Genomic DNA, 24222 nt, shown 5'->3' with positions numbered 1-24222 from the left:
GATTACCCTACACACCACTTAAAAACTGCCCGAGTCCAAGGAAAGTACCGTAAATTGAGGCAAATTTGTCCATTTAAAGATTTATTATCCCCAAACCTAAAACATGCCTACTTACCACTTGTTTACCGAAGAATGCCCCAAGCCTTTCAGTCTTCAAGTGTCGGAGTCCTTAACATCACTGCTAGTATCTAGTAGCTTGCTGTGAGGTACAGAACTTGCAGATCTCGAAGCATGGCACTCTAGACTGTTGTGTCTCGGTCCCGTGTTGGTGCCAATGATTGTTTTTCGTGTGGATGTGCTTTTGTTTTGTGGAAATTTAAATGTCCGTCTTGATCGTTAGTTCTATTTTACGCACCGGTCAAAATGAGTGTGCTGTGTAAAACAACTTCGTGTCGTGTCATGTGCAAGAAACGAGGAATACCATGCAATTTTCTTGAATTATAAACGATCGTAAGTATGCATGAAATTTGCAAGAAAATGGTTGCAGGTAGTTGTAGAACAAGCGATTTAATGAATACACCGTAGTTTTCGGGACGGTTTGCATATGGAGATTAACGATTTATTGTCAGAAGATTTGAAATTATTTTGTTTTCTCTTTCGATTCCGTTGAACTTCACAAGAAAACAATACCAATCATTTCACGTTCAATCGAACAATATTTTCAAAATTCGAAAATCAATAACTACTGAAACATTGGCGAATAAAATTGAATTTAGGATAAATTTTAAGTTCTGCATAATATTTTAAACAAAATATTCAGCGTCTATGATTGTCATTTTGATTTTCAGTATTTTTTTGTGGAATTCAATCAATGATTAAAGTTTTTGCATTTTCGTAGAGACACGCGATAATTAGTTGATTCTCTCGTGAAAAAGAAATATTTTTTGAAAGTTCAGTTGATACGTTACTGAAAATTTGTATAAAAGTATCATTCATATTTGATATCTTGGTTTCCAATACACTGTATCATTTTCATTTTCCCATAACTACTATATCTAGAAGTGTTAATACTGTTCCTAGTGTAGATATATTTTTTCTAACGATTAAGTAATTCAAAAAATTGATTCTCGGTTTCATTCAAAACTGATCTTACTATATGTATGATAATACATAATTGCTTGCTGCTGCGTGTATCGAATAAATAAATAAATAATTAAATAAATAAATTACATCAAAAATAGTCCCAAATTATTAGAGTAGAATATACTCCGAATTTTTGTTAGTATTCAAGTGAAAATTAATGGAAAAAGTCTGGAGAAATGAGATTTCTGGACTAATTTTATAAATTTCTCGACAATGAAATCCCATACTATTAAATTGTACTTTCAATAAGGGATAATAAATTACAATTGGAACAGCACGAAATTTCAATACTTCATCATTATATTGCATGATCGAATTGGATTTTCTTTCTTGAACTCTTGCAGTTTGAAATTAGTTTTCATTCAGCTTCAACTATTCAGATTTTTTCAATAAATTTGGACCCTTTCCACCATGATTGTATTTCCATTCAGTAGTTGCGTTTTGGTAGATTATCTCTGGATTGAAATGAAATTAGATATATGTTTTCATTTCCAATCATACAAAAACGACATGCGTTTCGGCATATTTGCCATCGTCAGGTGAATAAATAATATTTTAATATTTGAAATGTTGAGAGACTGTGATAATGATACTTCAAATAGTACTTATTCACCTGAAGATGGCAAACATACCGAAACGTATCGTTTTTGTATGATTAAAAATACATGTCGTTTCTAATTTTATTTCGATACGGACCGAATCTACCGAATAATAACTTCTGAATGGAAGAAAACAGCTAGGAGAACATAGTTTTTACATTGTATTTTCTGTGTATTTTGTTTGTCAAAGTTTTCGAAATTGTACGATAAGTGTATTTAATCCATTCATCACTTTGACATGAGCTTGAATAATCTCAAAGTGAGTAGACATGGTTATGTTAAAATATGACTGAAAAAACATTTCACTGTTTCCTAATTCAATCTGGGAGTAATATTCAAGATTACAGATACATTTTTTTAACCGCATCTTGAATAGATTCTTTATCAACTCCATATTTTCGATATTTTTTGTTGGAAAAACGTGGTACACATAAACTAGTTCACAGATGAAATCACATGTTTGAACATATTTCACACAAAAATAGATCGAAAAAGCTCAAGATGGTTTTCGGAATTCTGGATTTATTTTTATTCAAAAATTTGGCGAAGGTACATAGGCATTCAAATTTTGGGTGGAAAAGAGTTTAGTATAATTTGTTTCGTGATCCGGGACATTTCAAAGTAATATTTGTGAATGATGGAAAATACGTAACATGAAAAACTGGTACATTTATGATTTTCAATTATATATTCAATTACCTAAAAAAGTATATGCAGTGCAAAATTAAGGTAGTTGCTAAAAAGTATTTTTATCAACGACTTTAGTTATATGACACCTTGTGGATGTTATTTTTTTGAACAACATATATGTATCAAGTCATGTGAGGCAAGTTATGTCTGACTAAGACATTATTATCTTTTGGGGAAAAAAGTTTTGGATTTCTTATTCTCCATCTTAATACAAAAAAAGAAAAAAAGAAGGCAATTCATTTCAAAATATATGTCATGTGTAGATCATGCGTTATGGAATTTAAACAGATATCATTCACAGGATAACTACACAATATAGTAGTGGAAAAGGTAAAATTTCACTTTGTTTTTGAAATAAATCATACGAAATTGTTTTACTATTGAATCACTCTAAAAGAGTTATTTCAACTGTGATCGCGAATAATTAGATTTAGAGTAAGAGAGTATTCAAAATGATTTTATATCTATCGAGTTCAACTCACGAAAATAATGAAAACTGGAGAGAAAATGGAGAATGTTTTATGATTTGCTAGAAAATTGATCTTAGCTATATTTTGTAGAATGTTGGAAAATTTCAACATCTGATTGAAGTAGGTAACATTTCTTTTGTTTCATTCTGACTTCATATTGTTATTATTCCATAACAACTCATATTCAGTATTCAGTGGGAAAATTACTGACCCTCAATATCCAATATTTCCGTAATATACCTAAAACATCTCACAAAATTCATACAGTAGGGCCTGCAAGTAAATATTTTTAGATACGTAACACATAAAGAACAGAAAATCAAGGTGGTGTATTCTATCATTTACTATCGAGATAGAAATGAACTTCCTGAATCATATGCAAGGCCTGAATAGAAAACATTATTTTATGAATTTATAATAATAATTATGGATTTCTTGTTTACCACAATATAAAATAAAACAAAGTAATTTTTCAATATAAAAATATCTAATAAAGGCAAACAAAAGGAGAGCCGCTAGACTCTCCAGCCACAGTCCCTTTGAAAAGCCAATAAACACATACACACAGAAAAGAATAGTAAAATATAAATTTTAGAACTCAAAAGAAATATTTTGTTCTCCACCTATGGTTGATAGGTAAAATTTCATTTTTATAATCTAACGTAAAGCAACATTTCAATATCTGTCTGTTTTTCCGTTAACCAGCTGTCGCACCCCTACGTACGACAACCCTCAGAAGTCGAAACTTGTGCGAGCTAAGGATTAACGAGGTCTTACCTTTGACCGTGTGATTCCTAATCATAATCAATTTCGCTAAAAAAAAATGTTTGGTGAATAACGATTTTGCTGACAAGGGTAATCGAGATTATTACATAATAATTGTTATGGAAATCAATGAAATTTCGATTCGATTGAGGAAAATACTGTATTCTGGAGCTTGGACGTTTAAAATAAATATAAGCAATTCCTTATATTTTGAATATTTATTATGGTGAAGCAATTCACTAAGAATGTTATTAAAATTGTTCGGTTACAGTTTCAGTTAAGCGGGTTTGATTTAGTATTTGTAGAAAGTAGGTATTACGTACCTTACACGTGTGTGTCAGCTTGAATTTTTTATAGGATGTCTCCATTGAAACTTCTATAAATCTCTAAAATATTGTATTATACATATCAGGGTCAGTTCAACTCTTAGTTCAGAAATTGATTATCGCTATAAAGTAGATTGTTGAAACTTTCACATTTTATAAATCACTCACATACTATGTTATCAGTGAAGTTACATCATATGAAATTTTTTTTGGTTACTCCATTCGAAATTCGTCTGTGGCATCAATCTCTGCCTCCATCGAGACGAGAAATAATTTAAAAAATATAGTCACATGATATTTGCAATCTATCAATGTTAATTTTACAAAAAAAAATAGAATTGAGATTATTGGTGAGACTAAAAAAGGTATTCCACAATATTTTTTCAATTCAGTTTTCAGCCCACATGTGCAGTCTGCATTAAACTCAACTAAATAATGATAATCGTCTTTATTAAGAAAAAAACAAATATATAAATCGCAATATAATTATGTAACCCTCCTATTTGATCAATAGAAGGCGAGATTCAGCTAATGGCTACTCTTAGATCTAACCTTGTGATGACCAGCCATTAATAAAAGTTCAAAAAGGCCAAAAAAGCGTTAGTTGTGAAAATAAACTGGAAATAAACTAGAAAACACAGTAACGAATACAAAATTCTAGTTTTTCATTTAATAACAAACAACAAACAAAAAAAAACAAACTTTTTGATTCCGGATTTTGAAATTTTTTCGGAAAGGAATTAAAATTGAACAGATGATACGAATCACGTGACAACCTTTTTTGGTTATTTTTCTTTCCAATCGAAGCAGAACTATTAATTTTTTAACACCAAATCGCTATTTTTAACACCTCGACACGTGTTTCGATCACCAAGTGATCATCTTCAAGAGGAAGATTAAACTCACTTTAACTTCTCTCTCTCTCTCAGTTTAATCTTCCTCTTGGAGGTGATCACTTGGTGATCGAAACACGTGTCGAGATGTTGAAAGTAGCGATTTGGTGTTGGGAAAAAACTCCAATAATATTCAGAGCTATTAATGAAAAAAAACTTTATGATGCCGACTTAATTGGTTTCCCTGTATACGTGGTGTCCAAACTGAGTGTTCACTTATGTTAACTTTATTACTAGCCAGAATATAACATTATCGGAATTTACAAACCAGTGGAGTCAATAAAAATGAAAGAATGAAAATAAAACAATTGAGCATCAGTTTTCGATTTGGTTAACTCTTTTCTTTTGAAAAAGTATGAAATTTCAAACAAAACAATTGTGTGAGAATTATTTCTCAGTTTTTATTGGCCTTGGTATGAATGTTTTCTTTATTCCTGACATTTCGACGACTGTGGACGAACAACAATACTAAATAGTAGTATTTTTTTTTTACTATATTACTACTACTATGAAGTAGTATCTGCTATGATGATAAATAGAGGACTTTTTCAGTTTTCTCATCGTTTTTGATAAGTTCATTTGACTACATCAGACCAGTCGTAGACGAAACTATCAGACCACGGTCAACAAACCCAGAAAATAGATTGTACACAAAAAAGTGCATAATCAACATTTCTCCTAGGATGAAAATCGTGTTTGTAACTGAAATAAATGAATATATACGATCAATATTTCACAATACAACTCAATGATACATGAGTATGTTAGAATTTCGAACCTATATTCTCAACACATTTTTGTGCAAGATTTTGAACTCCTCTAACTTTTTTTAGTTCGATTCACCACTTTTTATTTGATTCTTCCCTCACTGCATCTAAAAAGCGTCCATGTATTCGAATGAATCAGGTTCTTTAGATGACCCCACAAGAAGAAATTCAGAGGTTCCGAACTGGTACCTAGGTGTCCTATCCATTCATGTTCGTTGTTCATTACATAAATTGGAGAGAATTTCAATCAAAAATTCCACATACCTTTCACCAATTAAAGTGCTATCATAAAACAATATATCAACGATTCTTCGACCAACTAAGCTAATGGTTTACCTTGTTATACATCACAGATTTTGGGAAAATTTATTCATCCAATCACAAAATGTTACGAAAATTACTAATATTTTATATTTTTATTGAAACCTTTCAGATAGAGTGCAGTTCTGCCATTACTTAATATCAGTTTAAGGTTGAGTCATGTTACCTAATATTTCAACACTGTTTTAAGCGAAAATATTCAACTATCCACGTTATTTTTGACTCTTTGAGAAAAGTTGATAGCTTTTTTGTTTGAAATTCAATGTTTTCCAAAATTTATGAGCAGTGGTTTCTACTGAACAAAATGATTTATTACTTTAAAACTCATGAACGCGACGGTCGATTGTTTCTTCATTCTTTCAGCTTTATCAGCAATAGATATGCTACTAGTTCGCTTATTCAAAATACTCCGCATTTTTGCTCATAAAAAATTTACCAAAAGTGGACAATTGATTTGCGATAACACCGTATACCTCATGAAAGAATGGAAAGAATAACAACCATTTGATCTCCGTATTATTTCATTTATTACTTGAAGAGTTATTTCATCATTCCATAAATCATTTTCAAAATTTATAAAATGTGACGTGAATAGTCCACGTCAAAAGCAAAACTTTACAATAAGACACAATGTACAACATTTCTACATTTGCTTTATAGATTTTCCAGAATCATTTTGACATGACATAACAAAACTGTTACACATTATTCGACTTTCAAAAATGTGGTTTAATGATCTATACATCATTTAGACTGGATCATTAATTACCACATCGTTGTGAACAGGCATTTTGCTTTCTGTTATGAAGTTATTGAAAATTGAAGATTTCAAAACAATTGATAAATTTCTTTTCATTTCAGAAGTAAAATGTATATTTTCTGGAGGTTCAGAAATGAAATCTACATACACACTTTGGTCAACATTAAGAGAACATTTCTCACTGAAACAACTTCTTGATTTGGATATCTGCCTCATAACGATCCATTTATCATTTATTTATTATAATATGAGGCTACCAAAACTTTAATAAATTTTCATATTGCTTTCTATTTTCGGCACTTGTTCATTTCTGAAACTTTGAATTATTCTATTGGTAAATTTATCATTTGTGTAAGAATAATCCTGTGACCCTATAACGACGAAGCAATTATGAATGCCAATTCTTTAAAAAAATAAACTTATTTATTATTTTAATGATGAATATATGGTTAACCCGCTGGAATTGTCTACCACAGGTTCACAACGTTCACGATAAGAGTGTTATGTAGCCAGTGGTTTTGAAATTGCATTGTGGTAGAATTCATTTCATGATTACTGCAAAAAATAACGACTACAAACAATTCGCCTCAAAACTCCAGACCACAGACGAGTATGAGTTGTTCTTGTACTTGTATGAATCAAGTAATATAGGGTATTTTATTCAGTGATTTGAATAAAACAAAGTGTGTGCGTGGGATATCATCGAAATTTTTCATTCGTTTGAAAGACCTATTAATGTCATTATTTGTGGATTTTGGGCTGGCGGTATCGATCCATATTTCTTTGAGAACGACATATGTCGATGATTACGAAGTTCTTTCGGCCTGAATTGGATGATCTGTGGCGATATGTGGCACGCGTATATTCTGCACGAGCAATTTGAGGGCATCGTTATTTCACGTGGAGGTGATATGCACTGGCCACCAAGATGGGGCGATTTGACCCTGTTAGACTTTTTTGTTGGGTTTTCTCGCAGGTTTATGCAAATAAGCCACAGACCACAGCGGTCCTCGAAGCCAACATAACCCATGTCATCGGTCAAAATCAAACTGAATAATGTGCCAGAGTCATGGAAAATTGGACGTTTCGGATGCGCTCCAGCCAGAGAAGCTGTGGCGGATATTTTTTTTCAAATTCTATATTGGCGCTAGGATCCAATAGTGTTTACACAAGTCATTTCACGTTGTACATAAAACAATTACAAAAATAATAGGTACAAAAGAGCTTGGAAGAGGGGATGAAGTCGCACATTAAAAGTCTGACAGTCATTAAAATTAGAACTAATTAATACAGTTTATTACATGATTTTCACTATTAAGGGTCTCACAATAACCGCAATACGTGTTTCACTATACAATAGCTTCTTCAAGCGTAAAGTTTACGCTATACAATAGCTTCCTCAAGCGTAATGTTCATACTATACAATAGCTTCCACAAGCGTGAAGTTTACGCTATACAATAACTTCCTCAAGGTAAAGTTTACGCTTTATAATAGCTTCCTCAAGCGTAACGTTTACGCTATACAAAAGCTCCCTCAAGCGTGGAGTTCATACTATACAATAGCTTCCACAAGCGTGAAGTTTACGCTATACAATAACTTCCTCAAGGTAAAGTTCACGCTATATGATAGCTTTCTCAAGCGTAAAGTTTACGCTATACAATAGCTTCCTCAAGCGTGAAGTTCATATTATACAATAGCTTCCTCAAGCGTGAAGATTACGCTATATAATAGCTTCCTCAAGCGTAAAGTTTAAGCTCAAGCGTAAAGTTTATGCTCAAGCTGAAAGTTTCAATTTGAAAGTATTGAGTTTTAGTTCCTTGGCTTCCCCAGGCAGGGCGTTGTATAGCTTGGGTGCCCAATAGTAAATTCCATCGCGTGTTCTTGACAGTCTCAGGTAATTGGCTTGGATGTTTCCACGATTAGGGTAGTCATGAATTTGGGAGCAGTTTATATATTCATGTAAGATTTATTTTATAAACAGTGTATTTCTTTAATGTCCCCCCCACTTTTATTTTTTGAAAGGGTCAACTCAAAAAATTTGGGATAATGGAATTAATGCATGAATGCTTTATTTTGAAGTGAAATTGACAGATGAAATCTTCAAGATGGCGACTGGGTGCCATCCGGAAAAAAAAATAAATAGAAAAGGGGGTCTTGTGACACATCATTTTGAAGCTCCTGGCAAATACTTCACAACCCTCGAATATGAAGTCAATATCTTCACCTAATACAAAATGGTGGAACATTTAATAATTTCCTGAAGACAAACAAATTTCTATAAATATTCCTTTTTATCTTCCATGTGGCAATTCCAACAACACGATAAGGTTTGTTAGATTATTTTTTGTATATAAAAACGACAAATATTCTCATTTAGTTTTCGGTTTTACTAGTAGAAAGGTATCACGTCAACAATCTCAAAAATGGTCAATTCTCGTCCATTGGAAGAAAATTTTGAAGCGATTTTTATTCACGGTGCGACGCGTAACTTTCACGAGACCGAAAGGATTTTCAATGAATGGTTTCCGAATCGTCCTATCTGTAGAAAATATTTGAGGGAACTTGTATCCAAATTTAGAACTACCGGTAGTGTACATAACAAAAAGCCCCCAGGTCATCCGTCCATTCCGGAAGAACAGCAAGTGCAAATAATTGGCGAGATGGTAGTGAATCCTGAACAGTCTACTTATTTCGTCGCGAATGTTTGTGAGGTGTCTCCTTCTACTGTGCGGAGACTTTTGAAGAGGAATAGTTATCATCCATGCAAAATTGAAATGGTACACCAATTAACTGAAGATGACCCTGATCAAAGAACAGAATTCTGCGAAATCATGAGTGACACCAAACCTCACGTTTTCTGGGAAACACATACCCAATATTCAGGAAAAATTAACGTTTGGGCAGGAATTTCGGGAAACCATATTGTAAAACCGCTATTTATTGATCAAAGTTTAATAGGGGAACTGTATTTGAATATGCTGGAAACTACTGTTGACCCTCTCATCACTGAAATCGTCGAAGCGAATCCTAATGAATTTGATATCGTATTCAAACAAGATGGAGTGCCACCACAACAATCCAGACCAGTAAGAAATTATTTGGATACTACTTTTCTCGGTCGTTGGATGGAGCGGCCAGCCCGCTCGCGAGATGTGACACCTTTGGACTTTTTTAATGGAGATATTTGAAGCACGAGGTGTACGAAATTGTCATATGTCGGAAAGTTCAAGGCAAACATTTCAAGCATCTTCTGTACTGATCTCAAGCTTATTACCTCATATTATGTAGTTAAATGTCAATGTATCAGGCAATTATTAAAAGTTCCGCCATTTTGAAGTAGTTGAAGATATTGACTTCATATTCTAGGGTTGTGAAGTATTCATCAGGAGCTTCAGAATGATGTGTCACTAGACCCCCTGTTTCATTTGATTTTTTCCCAGATGGCGCCCAGTCGCCAATTTCACGTCAAAATGAAATATTCATGCATCAACTTCATTATCCCAAATTTCAATTTTTTGAGTTGACTCGTTCAAAAAATAAAAGGGGGGACATTGAAGAAATGCACTGTATATGTTTTGATAGTTGACATTGGAACTTCTGGAAGCACTTTCTCCACATCAGAGCATCATCTCCTGATAATGCCAAACTGGTTGGCGAATTTGTGCCTACAGTCGTCTCCGTATTTCAAACCAGACTCAACTCTCAATGCACTTCTAGGTATACTGAAGATTTGCGAGCAATGACTAGAGTGTCACCATACTGTATGAGGCTCTGATATGTTGTGAGTATGGTACTCAAGTTCACGATTTTCGAAAGACTTCATAGTAAGAAAGTAAAGCTCGATTGTCTCTCACCTAGAAATTAAGAGTATTTCTACCAGGTCAGTTTTTCGTCAATGTAAACACGTGAAAATTTGGTACACTTGGATGTGAGTCTAATTTTACCAGTATTTCTCATACTGAAAAGCATATGTTCTGATTGATGTTAAATTTCACACCTAATGGCATCAATAGGTACTTCAAACGAATAAAAAAAATTGGTGCTATCTCACACCCACTTTGCTCTAGTTAAATTAGAAGATTCGAAACGCCCAATGAAATACTCTTAGTCACAAGTAATGATATGAACAAAACAAACATTACCTATGAACAATACTATACCAAACAACACGCTTCAAATATAGAAGAGGTATTTGTAAGAAAACTAACATTAGTACATTTTCCAGAAGTATCGTCAAATATTTTCGAAGTGTAGCTATCATACTACAAAAAATAGTATGGTACCAGGTGGTGATCAAGAGGTATAAAACTATCTGGAAAAACCATTCTCTTCGCAATCATACATTGGGTGTATTTCTTCTGATAAATCCGCCCCGAAGTAAGTTCTGATACAGATGTCGATGACAACCCTGTAAATCAACAGAGTAAAAGTCCCGACGATAGACCTTAAACTTTCGCCACTATGCGGCCTAAAAATAACCAACTGGAAGGTGAATATCTCATCCACGGTGCATCTTCAAATGTTTATGATTTGAAAACCATGTGTGATAATTGGGACCTGAGACGGTGTAGAAAAAAATTTTTTGTTTGCCAGTGGCGTGAATATAGTGGGGGTGATTTGGGTTTTAACATCAACTGTATCTGGATGAATTCAAAATGAAACTCTGCGAAATCGATATGAAATTATGATATAATGCAAAAAACGTTATTCTATGGGGATCAATAACCGTTAACCCATTTCGGAACGAAAATCCTGAATTCACATCGATTTCTCCATCAGATTTACTTTTTTGAAGACTTTGAAAATGAAAAGTATGAATGTAGCATTTTCTCCAAAAGAGGTTCGGCTAGAAAGTGAAAAAGAATACATATTTGGCTTTCCACGTCTCCATCTTTATATAAACAAATGAAAAACTTACAAAGGGAGGAATGAAAGTCTTTACAAAGATGTGTAGATCATTCAAAATACGAATTAAAAGAAAAAGCCCTCTCGAACCAGCTACTTCCATTTGAACATTGTATTACATTGAGGTGCATAAAACAATTTTTCCTTTTGGGAAAGATAGGCGAAGCATCGGATGTCCAGCAGTGAGGATCACAGTGTTCCTTGTGAGTGAAATTTTACTTCTTCCATCAATTATATTGTGTAGAAATCCTGTGAATGATATCTGATTCGATTCCATTACGAATGTTTGGAATACAAACGGAATAGAGATAATTGTTTTTCGTATAATTCAGCGTTCATATGAAAACATTTGTTTCGAATGTATTTTTTCTTTCTTGTAATTCCAAATCATCACACACCGACGACTTCTTGAAGGCTGTCGATGAAAGTAAATTAACTTGTTCAGTACTTCTGGGCTACAGTAAAGCCTTCGACGCCCTTTACTTTGACATTCTGTGCGATAAACTCAACATCTTCGGTTTTTCTGTGAATTCGCTGTCTCTGGTTAGAAATTACTTATCGAACCGAATTCAAAGATTATGGTGAACGGTATCAGCCCAGAGACTCTGCCTGTAACTAATGGTGTTCCTCAAGGATCCATTCTTGGTCCTTTACCATTCAGCTTATTTATTTGTGACTTCCATCCGTCCTTAGAAAAATGCAACATGCATCATTACGCAGATGATACTCAACAGTACTTCTCTTTTCAGTTTCCTGACATTGATTCCGCTCATAACCTCATTAGTCGTGACCATCTTATACATTTCATCAGCTCATAAACTCCAAAAAGTCGGCAATAATGATGTTTGGACCGAAAATCTGATTTCCTCCATCTTCAATGAATCCAAAACAATTGCCTTCGTTTTTCTTTTGGCAGTCGAAAATACGACTACATATCACCGGTCATGACGACATCACGTTGGCTGCAACTAGAAAACTCAGGACACTGCACCTACTCACGAACATCCACAAAGTCTTGAACAACGGAATGCCACATTATTAAATGAAAAAAATGAATTCTTTTTCAAATCGTCATATCAAATCGTCAATCAGAAATAAAAATGCATAGTATGTATTGCACCATGACAATGGTTGTGAAGATATATTTTTTAATTGTTACCATTTAGAAGGTAAATTAGGTAATGAATTCACCATATGTTCAATCAAATTTCTCAAGACATAAAAATTTTAAATTTGAAATATTTTTTTCATTTATATACTTCCGATAATTGAATATTTGATAACAGTAAAAAAAATTACAGTCTACGCCTCTGTTTTACATGCTCATGGTGATGTTGATATAATCCTAGAACAAAACTGAAACATACCATTTAGACGCGGTCGATTAAGAATTTTAGTCGTTTTTAATAGGTAGTAAATTCATTTACAGAAAGTTATTTGTCTTCGTTAATCTGACTCATAATTAACAATAAAACCAAACTTCGAAAAAGGATTGTCTACGCTTCCTATCGACCTAAATTTTTTTCGTTAAGCCACACACTTTCCTTCAGAACTGATTGACCAGAAATTTGTAATACACGTGTTTTACCTTTTTAACTATGGATGGAAAAGTTCAGATATAAAATAATTTTTTACTGATGTTTTTAAATAGAGACTACTCGTATTCTAGAAACGAAAAAAAAAATATATAGTAGATACTATGATTCAGAAAACCACCTTAAGTAGTGGGCAGCGAAAGGGGTGTGATGGCACCAGATATTCGAAATACAGAGGTGGCTAGGATCGCTATTAGTTGTCTTGTCTATTAGATGTCTTTTCAAGGTCCTTAAAATTTTCTACTCTATAAGTTTTTCACAGACATCAGGTGTGGACTGGTTTTCGATGCCTCCATAAATAATCAAATGAAGACAAATCTGGTGATCTCGCTGGCAGTTCAAAGCTATTTCTTCTGCCAATCCAGTAATGTGGAAAATGTTGATCTGAATAGCTAGTTTGGTGGGAGGTTCCTTCTTTCCCGCATTTTGTATTGATTATTCGTCAGTATTCAGTAATGACACCAGATTTATCTCCCTTTGATTTTTTGTGACAACGAATTGTGCAAGAGTACTACCGAATCACTATGGAAATGCTTCGAAACGTGGGAGAATGTTTCAAATGAAATATTTTAGATCCGGGCAGGTGGTAAGTAAGCATTTGAACAAATTTAAATTTGCATTTTACAAAATGATCGAGAGAAATTTGAAATTCCAAGTTTATACACAAATATATACAAAATCGGAAAATAAAGTAGTAAGGTATAAAAATATGTGAAAACCCATCTGAAAAATCTTGCCATAATCCTCATCCAAAGCTTTCGAAGCTTATTTAAGAATACCATAAAAATTAATGAAATGGAGCTGGTGCTATTTCGACTCCAAACTAGTTTCTACTCTCTAGATGACTTTCTCGATACAAATTCATAATGTAGGTGTTTATATTTCAACCCTTTTAACCTTTTGTAGGGCTTTAAATTCTTATGACTTCTTCAAGATTTCAACATTTTTCAACTAAAAACGTGCCCACTGAAAATGTGTGTTTATAGAGAGATGAAATGGAATGGTTTTGGAAAAATGTGTACCTTCTTCTCAAGTGCTACTTGAGAATAAATAATAAAAATAACATGTTACCAGTTAGTCTTTCAGTGACCCACTTGGTCGTTTATATCTATTGAATCAGTTTCAAAGTTGATAAAAATACCGTATGATCGTTCAAACAATGCTCTGTTGAAAAATGAGTTGCTGGAAAATAGTAGAAATTGCATCCTTATACGGTAACACGGTATTGTAGAAAAAATTTATATTGTTTTTTTAAATCATTATGTTTGGACTAACCTATCAGAAATAATTTTTCCAGCTAAATTAAATTATCATAATTCAATTATAAATATGTCAGTTTTCATAGTATATATCTTAATAGGCGATAAATATGCAAAACCTATCGCATTCAGAGGGGCCAATAAATGATCTGCCAATATTTTTTTAATCATGTTGGTCACTTCTGTGGAGACTGCGGCTCTAATGATATATAATAGCACGTAATTATGTAAATAAGTTAACAAATGGCCAATTCTAATCCCTAATCTCATTGTATTTTCATTCTCTTCCGAAGATAATTTGGTGGTCAAAATGGATATCGACATCTATGTATCTATACTACAAACATTGATAGGTCAATCGTCTTCAATATTTTTTATTTTCTTCGACATTATAAAAGACAATCAGAAAATTTATTTCGTGAATTAATATAACATCACTATAAAGTAAGATGTTTTATCTTACTTTAATCGTTCGTTAATTGTTTAATTCTCCCTTCAGGAGACTTTGTGAAAGCTAAAGCAAGCGCCAAACATGATGGCGAGCGATCACGCAGATATATACTCTCCCAATCAAATTGCTATTGTATTAAGACAAGCCCCTTGCTGGCCAGTGTCGTACCTTCAATTACTTTCAATTGGGGTAGCAAATGGAAGATAACTTCTTTGTAATTTCTTATTATAGGTAGTATTACAGTAGATTAAAATGTTATATAATGTACACCCTTGATGATCAGTTTTTTGTTAGGCGATGACTTTTTATCAGAAACAACACAAATTATTCAGACAATGCCAAACGCCAACAGCATTGAAAGACAGGTAACGATACGCCTCTGTACAGAGCATTTGTATGTCTTCTAAGAGCTGTGGTGAGGGTTACCGAAATCAAAAAATATATGAGCTGCCAAAATTTCTCTTTTTTTTTTTCAAAAACCCCACAAAAGCTTGTGGAGATCAAATCCTGAGATGTAGTTTTTGAAATTACTATGGATCTTCATCAAGTAACGGCCGAATCAATCAGAAAATTTCTCTTTTTTGTTATGCTTTCATTACAGCCTCAAAATACGTTGAACCCAACTGATTTTTTGCTGAAATAGTTACAACTATGGTACAGTTACATATGTATTCTGTTTTTTCGTAAATCAATCTTATATCAATGTCACTGGAGAACATCAGGCTTTGATTGATTGGAGTAAACAAATGTACATAACCCTAAAAAATAATTCTGTATCCTAATGTCCTATCAATTCAATCATCACGAAGTAGACAGTTTGTCCGATGTTTCCGGGTTTGATATCCGTGGTCTGCATTTTTTTATACCTGACGTTTCGTCTGCTACTACGGTAGACATAACCAAAAGCGATGCACAAACTGGAGAGAGTCCTGGGGTATTTGTATTTATACGAGTGAAGGGACTGTCGAACTTTTCGTGTAGGTACTAGATTTTTATTACCATAATAAGATCATAAAACAAAGATTCTCCTAACGATTGGAGAAGGATCGAACCAAACAGCTATAAGAGCAGCGGGATGTCGCACACCTGAACTTTGTTCACCCAAGTAACGGAGTGCTCTAAAACATATCGTGCATAGTGCACGTGATTTCCCAGACAAGGCTGCTTGTACAAAGTCGCATTAAGGAACGACCGAAATTTTATTTTACTTTCTAATAGTACGCGGCTGTTTATAAGAAATTGGTTTTGGGCGGAGTGTAGTGACATAGATCAGCAGTTTCTGCAGCTATATCAGTACTTGACATTCAAAAAAAATTAAACTTCAAAATACCGTATATTTACACACCACAGGCGTAGAAAAATAACTGAACATTCCAAGACTGTAACAATGACTTTCCACCAGCCGATTGCAGTTCAATGGGATTGGCCAGCGTAAGGAGACGTGTTTACCCAATAGATGCAAATGTGCATGGTAATCATGCTTTGATCATGCATCTATCATTGTTTGGGTTGTTTTTTTTGTTGGATGGATATCGTATAGCTGATGTGCTCTAGTTGTTCTCCCAGCACATACTACGTTGTTTGGACCTTCAATTTTTGTGTGTGTTTAAAGATAACCCTTGCCTGAAAATCATTGGAAATCGATACATAAAGCATCTGTAGATTCGCATGTATGCACATCCGTCAGGCGCCAAAGTGCACGTGAGACCCTGTTAATGCCCTATATCGGTTGTTAAAGCGGCAGGTAGCTGACCCCATAATTTGCCGGCTGATTTACATACTCATTAATGGGAATTTTACACCTACCTTTTTGTAAGCGTACTAAACTCACTGTAGAAACTCTAGAATTGAGGCGAGAAATCAAATTAAGTGCTCAAGGATGATGTATTATAGGAAAACGACCCCGGTTTGAGACGATACAGGGGGAATATTGATTTAGTTTACCTGGGCGGTGCAAATAGTTTATAACGAACTCAAATATATTGGAAACTAAACGAAACCATTATCATTATCACAAAAAAAGTGATGAAAATAATAATGAATTTTCATTACTTTCAGGAAAAAATATGAATGCTTGGTTATGATATTTTCCATTTGGTTAATTACAATGTGATTACTTTTTCCGAATATCATTATTGAATTCAATTGGATAGTGAAGACTCAATTTCGAAATGTATATTGATTTAATCCGTTCATCATACTGTTGTGGATTATTGAATTGAAATACTTCAATGCAACACAAATTACATGTAGTCCCGATTAGGTCGGACTTCTAACAAAAGAACTCTCCATAACACTTTTTGCGAGCTATTCTAGATGCTAGTTGATGTTTTCAATTCTAACCAATAGCAATTGAAGTCAAATGAGGTGACAAATACAACGACCTTCAAACAGCAGCAAAAGTATAATACATATATTATAAAACTAGGTTAGGTTAGGTCCAAAGTGAATAGATCCATTCGACCCTCCACCGCAACCCGCAAGGGTTTATTGTGGCTCTCATTTATTCACACTCGACCAAATTACCCAGCTTCTTAACGAAGCCGATTAGTTTGTATGGTGTGTGGTCTTTCAGGTCAGATGGTGAGTGTACGGCTCTGCCAAACTCTACCCGATTCCGTGCCCAGCGGGGCAGGCTCAAAGTACATGCTCTGCTGTTTCATCGTTTTCCAAACAGAGACGACACACACTGTCTTCCGACAGTCAAGAATCTCTGCATATGATGATTCAAATGACAGTGACATGTGAAAAGCTCTGTTAGATATCGTATTTCATCCCTACTATCGGTCGGTAGCCAGTCGGTTCGACGTGAGTGCTTTGTTCACTCACTCAAATCGACCGCCGTGTTGGTCGGTGGTTCAAGCCCCAGGCTGAACGATCGATTTTCACTTGCTAGAGTCCAACCCGTGTTAGGAATCACAGGTTAAAAAGTGAGGCTTCGTTAGTTCTTAGCTCGCACAAGTTTCGACTTCTGAGGGTTGTCGTTAATAGAGGTGCGACAGCTGGTTAATGGAAAAACCGATTTTAAACAGATTTAAACAAATCCTTACTATAGTCCAACAACTATTTGGCATCAAGCTTCAAAGGGTGAAAAAACGCCTTGGAGTGAGCCAACTAACTCAGCTTGATAAATCATGAAATAGATTCTTAGCGAGAAACGAAATAAAAAAAATGCTTCACAACAAATTTAAATAGGTTTGTGATACACTGTGTCCTATCTGAAGCTCGAAACCGTTTCTATGCGAAGGTTATTGGGATCAGAACCTCCCAAAATTTCGATGAAAAAATTACGAAACTTGTTATGAATTCTTTGAACTACATTTTTTGGGGAGGGCTCAATATTTGAACCTGTTTTTTGGAGTTTATAACCTTCCACAATTTGTGTGTCGAAAGAAATTAGAACCGTCACATTTGAGGCGATATTTTTATAGTGAATACAGGTTTCGAAAACAGAAACGGATTGTTTTCCGAAACGATAACCACCTAAAAAAGGTAAGTATCGATATTGCATTTTTTCAATGGCTTTTTTTCAATTTGTAGGCAAAATTCTTGAATACAAGCTACTGATGATTCGACTTTTCAGTAGTTTTGGCAGTAACTTTTTGGGGTTAACTTTTCAGTTTGACATTTACTACACTTCAGCAGATCATCTATTGATTCAGTTTTTATTTTTTCAGATTGTGGAAGGTTGTAGGTACACTCAAAAAACAATATGAAATCATAATACAATGTTGATATTTACGTTGCACGAAACATTTTTCGATTTGGACACAATCGAATCGGAGATCAATTACTAGTGGAAAATTGAAGAAGAAAGTATTAGATCAGGCTATGCAATGAAGGCTATCAGGTAATGCAATGCTGACATTTTACAACTTGCATTTCCCATTAGAAACATTGTCAACACTGGCTGTACAACTCCTAATACACGGAAAATTAATTCGAAACTCCACTGGAGAAGAGATATTGAATGGTATGGCGTCAATGACTGATCAAAGACATATTGATGTTTCTTTGAATTGACTTATTCGCAGTTGAAAGAGCTAGAAAATTTCGTTCTCAGCGGACGTCCAAACTATGTTTAGAATGACTTTCAAATATTAAATTTCTGAACTGTCTGTCAAAAAATGTCTTTGCATAAATGTGGAAATACATCACATCATTTTCAGTCGTACTTGTTTGCCACTCAACCCAAAGGAACTTTTGTTAGAGAACAATACACTGCAGGGGAAATTTATATAATCATTTTACAACACTCTGTACATTCAACTAGATTATTTTTGTATATTCTGTATTTTTTATTGATGTTAAATTTGCTAATGCTGCCTCTAGATGACTATGAATTTATTTATCACTTGTATCATAAATTGTAATACGATACTGATTTTTTACAACTTTAAAAAAGTCCATTTCTTCAGGTTTGTAAATTCCCACTAGTTCATCGTCGACCAATTTTTTGATAACTTCTATTATGGAACGTTTGTTTGAAGGTGATTGACAATATTTCATGATGAATTTCACTAGTTCGGACTTCCATTGTCTACTTTATAAATTGATTTGAAATCCCTGAAACAACTAAAAAAGAAGAATTGAGAATGAATAGCTGAAAATAACAATTATATTAACCAAAATAAACCTGAAATGAAATAATAGTGAAATAAAATACAAGTAAAAATAGAACAATTGAATGAATAAAAATAAAGAAATGAAAAAAGAAAATAAAAATAAAAAGTGGAGAGATTCCAAGTCACGTTAGTTCACGACGTTTCGATTGTTAGTATCTACAATCGTTTTCGGGTGATGACTGGACTGATTCCTCTGAGAGATGACTATTTATAGGTCGTTCGAGTACTTTCACTTATCCCCGCTTTCCATTTTCCGCTTCAGTGGTTCCGTGAGAAGCGAAAAATGGCCAACTCCCGCCAAAAACGGTCATCTCCCATGGAACCAGTGGAAGTGGAATTGGCCGCGGTGGTAGTGCGTCCGACTCACGATCGGAAGGTCGTGTGTTCGATTCCCGCTTCGACCAGATATTTTTCTCGAGAGAATTTATCTGGTTGAAGCTGGAATGATTCTGCAACCGTGTTAGGAATCACACGTTAAAAGGTAATACCTCGTTAGTCCTTAGCTCGCACAAGTTTCTCAACTTCTGAGAGTTGACGTTCGTATGGGGGCGACAGCTGATTAACGGAAAAACAGATTTTAAACAGATTTTTTTTTATTTCACTATTATTTCATTTCAGGTTTATTTTGGTTAATATAATTGTTATTTTCAGCTATTCATTTTCAATTCTTCTTTTTTAGATGTTTCAGGGATTTCAAATCATTTTATATAGTAGACAATGGAAGTCCGAACTAGTGAAATTCTTCTATCATGGAAGATGGATTGGAAGGCGAGGACCATCACCAGAATAGTCTGCGTGATCTCCTGATTCATCAGCAATAGTAATTTTCTTGAAGAAATGTGTAATATGAAGGGATAACAAGTTTTGCTGGAACACACTGTATATGTATATAACTGTGGCTAGTGTTTCATCACAGTACAACGAAAACATCCAAAGTTACAGATATGGTCATCTTTACGCGGCTGGCGCCTTAAATGAAAAATATCATTTCTCGTGACACTTTGACCATTTCTTGTTAGAATTATGTTACATATCATCCACTTGGAGCAATATATGAGATCAGTGAAACTAGAACAAGCCTCGCCATGATTGATGTGAAATTACGCATTATAGCATTACAACGGATTAGTTTATTGTGACAAGATAATGCCATTCAAAATAAGAATTTCTAAATTTCCTATCATTTTCAGCTGCTTCTAAAAACCCACAGCGAACCGCTATAATCCCAGTAATCCCTGGAATTCCTAATGAGTGCTGAAGAATTGCTCGAAGCCACATTTCTATTCAAACAATGAGTGGTGTATTTGTGTTCAACAAATATAGCGAGGTGTTTGAAGTTTTGATGATAACTATGCACTATAATGTGAGAGACGTGAAATTTTTTGTATGTATCAAAATGAAGTTTTCTGGTAGATATTCAGTAGATTTTCTATTATCATGTATTCAAATTGTAGATTTGGAAAATACTGAACAAATACCTTCATATGAGTAAATATGAGAAGCTTCCTTTTACGATATCAAGAGAAAATTATTCTATCCGAAATAAACGTGAGTCATCGTGGAGGTCCGTTGTGAAGCCAAGCTGCGACATCTGCAGAAACAGAGCCCAAGAATAAGCTTCCGAAATCCAATAGCATGCAGAGCTGTTTCGACCTACTATAGGTCTCATCAGTGCTATTCAACTCAATCACGAATGCATTGCAGAACTGAATCGTCCTTGAAGGAGTTAGTGGAGATGATAACATTTCTCTTCGGGAAAATGTCACCTATGAATTCGACAGAAGACTCAATTCAACAATACAAAAGTTAACGAGGCTCTCCAAAGTAGTCTGTTGAATTCGACATCGACCTTTGTCGAACTGAGGTGCCCATAGATCACCATCAATCAAACTTATTCCTATTTGCACCCCTGTGATTGCTACAGTATTTTTGGTAATCTGTAGGCTATTCTAGATGAAACCAGAGGTTGAAAGCAAAGAATTCAAGATCCAATACTAGATAGCGCTGTTCAGACTTGCTAATGGAAATAGACTAAAACGCATTGCTGGACCATCTCTTTTGAAGAACAAGTCCGAGATGTACAGGCGATGACATCTTTTCTCACGAATATGCTATAATCGGGATCGACAGAAGGCTGAATCCATGAATATCAAAGATACACGAGGTTCCTCAAGGCGGTCTGTTGAGAAGCCAAGTTTCAACATCAATCGTCGAATGATATTGCTTTTCTGTCTTTCTCTGGGGCTCCAATGCAAGACAACTAGTGGAACCCAGTGCCCATAAAAGAAAACATCCACAATCCAACACTAGAAAGGGTGAAACCCGATTGCAGTGTTGAATTAAATTGTCCATAAATCATTATCAATCGAAATTCTATTTTGCAGTTCTCTTCTATTCCATTTCTCAACTGGCTGCTACATGAGTATTTTTATCGATGTGGAGGATGAGTCTCATCAGAATTCAACATCTGCACATATTAAAACAAATATTTTTGCAGTCAAACTGCGAAAAACAAACAGATAATATAATAATAATCATAATAATGACTTTATTCATAAAAAAGAATAGTTATAATCATACAAACAAATAATAGCTATGTTGAATAAAGTAAAATGGCAATAAGTGCAGAAGCACTTGTTTCGCCTAAAAAAGAAAATTTAACACATACACACACAAATACAAACAGACACTTTTTTTAAAATAATGTTAAGGCTATAAAATGACCAAATTGTAAACCTAGAAGGTGAACGATCAGAAGGGTGATATTTTTCATTTCATAATAGGTACTGTTGTAAAAAAATTCAAAAAATAATAACGCGCATTATAGATTATATTATAAAACTGCTTTATACTTAAATGAATTGATGTTAATGATGTACATGCAAACATATGCATCATATGGGTTCAGGTATATAACAAACATAACACACAAATTTCAAATATTTTTTTTGTCAACAAGTTCAGCAAAAAAATTTCTTGGTTGAGATAATATGAATAATCTTAATTTTTTCTTGAACAAATGAATAATTGTGATACTGCGCATTTCGTCGGGAATAGTATTGAACAGCTTAGGAGCAAGGTAGTTGTATGAATGCTGGAAAATTGATTTTTGCGTTTGAGGAATAACGTGGTTATTTTTTTTTACGGGTGTTGTATAAGTGAGTCGGAAGAGTGAAACATCTGTTCTTGTAATAAGCTATGACAATATTATAGTAAAACAGTTGGCGGATATCGCAAACTTTAGCTTCGGAATACAATGATTTTGTTGAATAATGTGGTGGTTTTGATAGTATCAATTTCAGGAACCTGTTTTGGAGCACCTCAAGTGGACGAAGGTGTATACGGAATGTTCCACCCCAGCAAGCGATTCCATAGCTCAGATGACTCGCCACGAGTGCGTGATATAGAATTTTGAGATCAGAGTATGTCAGTATTTTCAACAAATATTTGAATTTGTATAGTATACAACGTAACTTATTACAGATATATTGAATATGTGCCTTCTACTTGAGATGTGAATCAATTATCACACCTAGATATTTCACTTTTGATTCGGGAAGTATTACATGTTGTCCAATCTTCAATTGTGAAAAAGAAGGATTACTGAAATTATTGCAACTGAAGGGTAGATAATGAGTTTTATCGAAATTTACTGTCAACAATCGATGTTCAAGCCGATCCGAGATCAGTTTCAACAATACTTTTCAGTTCCTCCCAGCCATTCGCCTTGTAGAAAATAGCCGTATCGTCTGCAAAACCTAATATTTTACCTTTGCTTTCGATAGAGTACAGTCCATTCACATATATTTTGAAAAGGATTGGTCCTAAAACCGTGCCTTGGGGAACCCCAATAACAGTTTTCCGCGTGTCACTCAACACGTCATCAATTCTCACACACTGGAATCTATCAGTGAGGTAACTTCTGAACAAATTCAAAGTTTTGCCTCTTATACCAATATCCTCCAAGGATTTCAATAAAAGGTCATAGTCAACTGTGTCGAATGCCTTCGACAAGTCGATGAATACGCATAGGCATGGTTTATTTTCATTAAGAGCTGATGATATATCTGTGATGAGAGCTATGATTGCGTCCTGAGTGGATACTTTTTCGCGAAACCCAAACTGACGATTAGATATTATGTTATATTTCGAGACGTACGATGTTAAACTTTTTTTAAGGATTTTTTCAAAAACTTTGTTCAGGTGTGTAGTGAGGGAAATGGGTCTGTAATTTGTAACCACTGTCCCATCGCCGTTCTTGAATAAAGGAATAACTATTGTTTTTTTTTAGTGCTGTTGGCCAGAAACCTGTATCCATACACATATTGAAAATGAATGCCAAAGGCTCCTCGATATACAAAGAAATGGATTTCAACGTTTCAGAACAGATACCGTCAATTCCAGTGGATTTTTTTGGCTTTAGATCTATGATAACCTCTTTGATATCATTTCTGTTGGTAGGAAGAAGAACAAAAGAATTTGGTACAGTTTCAGGGAAATATAGGAAATTTGGGTTTTTTTTTTATCTTATCTGCCATTTTTTTTCCTAAGGTGAAATATATAAAGTTGAATTCGTTGGCGATTGCATGTTTATCTGTTACAGTAACATCCTCTTCAGTTTTTATTTGAGTAATGGGGCGTTTCGTTTTATGTGTGTTGCTTACTTCTTTTACAACTTCCCATAAGAATTTAGAGAGCTTGATCCCTTATAT

General features: G+C 34.2%; 1 protein-coding gene across 1 annotated transcript in view; it reads left to right on the top strand.

Annotated features, from left to right (window-relative positions):
• Positions 1-256: 256 nt before the first annotated feature.
• The window catches only part of LOC111517492 (uncharacterized), a 297412-nt gene continuing 273446 nt past the window's right edge, over positions 257-24222 (top strand). The window contains exon 1 of the mRNA XM_074182893.1: positions 257-450. The gene's annotated coding sequence lies outside the window, so the exon portion shown is untranslated. The remainder of the gene's footprint in view (positions 451-24222) is intronic.

This window comes from Leptinotarsa decemlineata, unplaced genomic scaffold (assembly GCF_025532065.1).
Source record: "Leptinotarsa decemlineata unplaced genomic scaffold, Ldec_3_MD MMD2_tig00026330_RagTag_RagTag, whole genome shotgun sequence".
Taxonomy (NCBI): domain Eukaryota; kingdom Metazoa; phylum Arthropoda; class Insecta; order Coleoptera; family Chrysomelidae; genus Leptinotarsa; species Leptinotarsa decemlineata.
This window is presented reverse-complemented; position numbering and strand designations above follow the sequence as displayed.